We start from the raw sequence: 4,814 nt of genomic DNA, 5'->3' as shown, positions 1-4,814 counted from the left end.
ATATATATATATATACATATATTGGGTCATCCCATAAATAATGCAGTTTTTTTTTATACTTCTTTTATTTTTCAAAATTAAGATAAAGTTCTTTTTTAATCTAAAATATACTCTCCTTCATTTTCTACAATGCCCTTCCATCTATCTGGTAGAATTGTAAGGCCCCTCTTCCAAAATTCATTTGTCTGTGATGAAAAATACTCTTCCAGTACTGTTCTGACCTCATCTACGGAATTCATATTTTTTCTGTCAATGATTTTGAAGACTGCATAATAAATAATATTCAGATGGGGCAATGTCCAGCGATTATGGTGGATGGGGCATCGTTTCCCATTCTAATTGCTCCAGCCTTTGGAATTACATCCTCACCTTTCATCTTGAAACCAAGATGGTCATTTTCCTTCATTCGTGAGACATGACAGCAAAGAAGAGCACACATTCACTCCCTGCATGTGATTAGAACATTTGTAAGGAACCCATTGACCCAATTGGCTGACTTTTCTGATAGCATGCAGGTGTCGATTAATGGCTGAATGACCAAATCCAAGTTACTTTACTAGTTCCTCAACAGTTACAATGGGATTTTGTTCCACCAGGGTTTACGGGATGTCCTCATCAAGCTCTACAAATCTTCCAAGAGGAGGCTCATCTTCTAGGCTATAGTTTCCAAACTGGAATTTCTGGAACTACCATTTACACTGTCTTATGCTTATTGTCTGATACCCATTTACTGCATTAATATTCCTTGCACTTTCCAATGCATTGTTACCTTTATTGACCCCATAAAGCAAAATATGCCGAATATGGTCCTTTGTCACTTCCATTATAGCTTTGAAAAAATAACTGTTAAAGTTGAACTGCACTCTTCAAAATTGCACTAAGAATAAGTACAAGGTAAAATTACTACCTTTTATAGGATGTTGATGCAGGTAGTTCATCCCGTACCCCTTCAACTTTTAGTTCATGCAATTGAAAAAAACTGCATTATTTATGGGATGACCCAATATATAGATATATAAATATATATATGTATATGTGTGTGTGTATATATGTATCTATACATATCTATATATATATATGTGTGTGTGTGTGTGTTTGTGTGTATATGTTTGCTTACCAACCACAGGATTTAGGGTTCAGTCCCATTGTGTGGTACCTTGGGTAAGTGCTTTCTACTATAGCCTCAGGCCGACCAAAGCCTTGTGAGTGGATTTTGTCGATGGAAACTGAAAGAAGCATGTAATATATATATATATATATATATATATATATATATGTATGTGCATGTGTTTGTTTGTCCCCCACAACATCACTTGATAACCGATGCTAGTGTGTATACATCCCCGTAACTTAGCGGTTTGGCAAAAGAGACTGTTAGAATAAATACTAGGCTTACAAAAAATAAGTCCTGGGGTCAATTTGCTTGACTAAAGGCAGGGCTCCAGCTTGGCTACAGTCAAATGACTGAAAGAAGTAAAAGAATAAAAGAATATATATATATATATCATCATCATCATCATCGTTTAATGTCCGCTTTCCATGCTAGCATGGGTTGGACGATTTGACGGAGGACTGATGAACCAGATGGCTACACCAGGCTCCAATCTGATTTGGCAGAGTTTCTACAGCTGAAAGCCCTTCCTAACGCCAACCACTCCGAGAGTGTAGTGGGTGCTTTTACGTGCCACCTGCAGAGGAGCCAGTCCAGCGGTACTGGCACAAACTCGCTCGAATGTCTTTTCCCATGCCACTGGCACAAGTGCCAGGAAGGCAACGTTGGTAACGGTCACGCTCAAATGGTGCTATTTACGTGCCACTGGCACGAAAGCCAGACAGCTGGTGCTCTGGCAACGATCACGCTTGGACGGTGCTCTTAGTGATTTACTGGTACAGGTGCCATCACGATTTCGTTTCGCTTGAGGGTGGGCTGAAAAGTTCATAGGCTGATTATGAAGGAGTAACGCTAGAGCTGTGAAATTTTGCATGCATTCATTTCAACTCTACTTATTAATAACTGCATAGTTTCTTTCCTGATATCTAACTGTTCAAAGAAGACTTCAAATGTAACAAGTAGTGACTCTTCTTGAAAATCGAGAAAATCTGGCATTGTGGTGTTATCAAATACTGTAGAAAAAAGGTTTAGTCTCCAAGGATATACATGCTGACATGGTTGCTACATTAGGGGATGACGCTCCTGCTTTATCAACCATTCAAAAGCGGGATGCTGAAATTAGGAGGGGAATAGAGTTCTGAAGATGACCCATTTTCTGGACGTCCCACAACTACCCCATTGAGAAAAACATTGTGTTCACCACATGCTGATGGATGACAAGTGATTGACTATAAATCAAATAGCCCATGCTATTAGCATATCCCATGACAGAGTTAAGAATATTCTGCACAATGAAATTGGAATGATGAAGATTTCCATTCAGTAGGCACCATGTCTTCTGACACCTGATCAAAAGCGCACCAGGCTGATCACATCACAACAGAATCTGACATTATTTGAGGCAGATCCAGCTGATTTCGTTGAAATGTATCTTAAGCCAGAATGACTGTTGGATTCAACATTTTGAGCCAGAAACAAAGAGACAATCCATGCAGTGGAAACACTCCTCCTCATTTGCTCCAAAGAAGGTCAAGGTTGTTTCATGTGCAGGGAAGGTGATGACCTCATTTATTTGGTATGCAAAAGGCATTGTGTTCATTGACTATCTTCAAATGGGTCATACCATCAATGGAGAGTACAATGCCAACTTGCTAAGGCAGTTAAGAAAGGCTATCAAGACCAAACACTGAGGAAAACTGATAAAAGGGTCTTGTTTCATCAGGACAATACTCCAGCACATAAGTCCTTGGTTTCAATGGCTGTTGTACATAGCTGTGGTCTTCAACTGGTTGATCAGCTTTTCTTTTCTCCTGATTTGGCCCCATCTGACTATCATGTTTTCCAACATAAAAAATACTCTTAGCTGGGAATCAATATTGCAATGATAATGACCTTTTTTGACCAACAGGATGAAAGCTTCTTCACCAATGGAATCCAAGCACTGCAAGACTGATGGGAAAGTGTCTGGATTGTAAGTGGGACCATGTTGAAAAATACATCTCATTTGATCACATTCTGTGAGAATATCTAGGTCAGACTATGAACTTTTCAGCCAACCCTCATATGCATGTATGTATGTATACATGCATGAATGTGTGTGTGGGTTTTGGTATTTCTGTTAATGATTCTAATACTATTATTAGTATTGGAGACTATGTTGATGGTGATAATAATAGCAATTGTATTAACTATATTAATTATAACAATGAAATGAATGTTAGTAATATGACCACTCACTTTAACTGAAATGGAAACTTCGGTTGTCACTTACATGAATAGCAGCATATCAATTGTTAATAATAGTTTGTGTAATATAAATACTTATTTAAATATGAATAGGAATAATAAAAAGAAAAGGACTCACAATAATTGTAATTTAAAATGGGATAAAAATAAATGCACTAGTAGAGTACCTAATAGATGACCTTTGAATGGTTTGTGCTTGAAGCAGAATATCATTTATAGATGCACTGTACATAATACACCAAAGTTCAACTGAAATATATTTTGGATCTTTTATCAACTTTAAACAATGCTATTTAGCCCTCCATAGTTCATTTTCTCTGCTAAACTTAAAACTGCCAATTCATTAGCAAATTATATAAAACAATCTCAAGCAAGGTGGTTGAACTTTTACATGATCTCTGCAGTAAGAAGTCTAAGAAATATTAAGAGAGAATTGTCACTTTTGATTTGACAGAGACATAATCACCTTTTGCAAGCATCAATTTTTAAAACATTCTCTTTTAACCATCAATCTATATGCTCCACCTATGTTAGATAATTGCTTAACCTTACTTCAATTATATATATATATATTTGCATAGCTTAGTTAATCTTTATCAGGATGTGTTTGAATTTTTCTCTCTTCTCTTTCTTCCCTTTCTCACTCTTCTGTATATCTTCCTCACTTTCAACTATTTTGATTTCACTTTTACTTCCAAGCCTTTATTCATAGTTGTATTACATATCCAGTTGCCTTTACACCTCCATCCTCTTTTCTTCAATAAAACATAAGCGCAATGATCTGGGACCAAGAAAAGAAACTGTACACAGTTGTTGGCCCAGTAGATTTTAGTATAACATTACATGTTAAAGAAAAAGAGAACATTTATGGTGAGCTAATGAGAAATCGATACTCCATCCAGCCTATAATTTTAGATTCTACCAATAATTATTGGAGCATTTGATTACATGACAATCTGCTTTAGTATCAATCTTGATAAGCTGGGGTTCACAAAACAAGAAGGAACATTACAGTGACAAGCTGTCAAATGTACCATCAAAACATGTAAAAATGCTTATGAAATTCAGCATACAATAAATAAATCCTCAAATGCAATGCCATCCACACCAGCAGCTATGTATGTATGTATAAACGTGCACATACGAATATGCACATATTGCCAGAATTCCAATGAAACAGTCTATTTTCTAGGATAGAAACTGACTCTTTCTATACAGGTGAGGACATTCAAAACATAAACCAAGTGTGTATATATATATATATGTATGATGATGATGATATATATATGTACCTTTCCTACATTGGACACTAAACTCTGCTTGCGAAGACTTGTTGAGGCAAGTGAAATCAAACTAAATTCGACGACTGGCACCTGCGCCAACGTCGTCTCCTTCATTGGACACAAAACTCAGCTTGCAAAGACTTATTGGGGCAAGCGAAAGCGAAATCGGGATA

Source organism: Octopus bimaculoides, chromosome 16 (genome assembly GCF_001194135.2).
Source record: "Octopus bimaculoides isolate UCB-OBI-ISO-001 chromosome 16, ASM119413v2, whole genome shotgun sequence".
In the NCBI taxonomy this organism is placed as follows: domain Eukaryota; kingdom Metazoa; phylum Mollusca; class Cephalopoda; order Octopoda; family Octopodidae; genus Octopus; species Octopus bimaculoides.
This window is presented reverse-complemented; position numbering follows the sequence as displayed.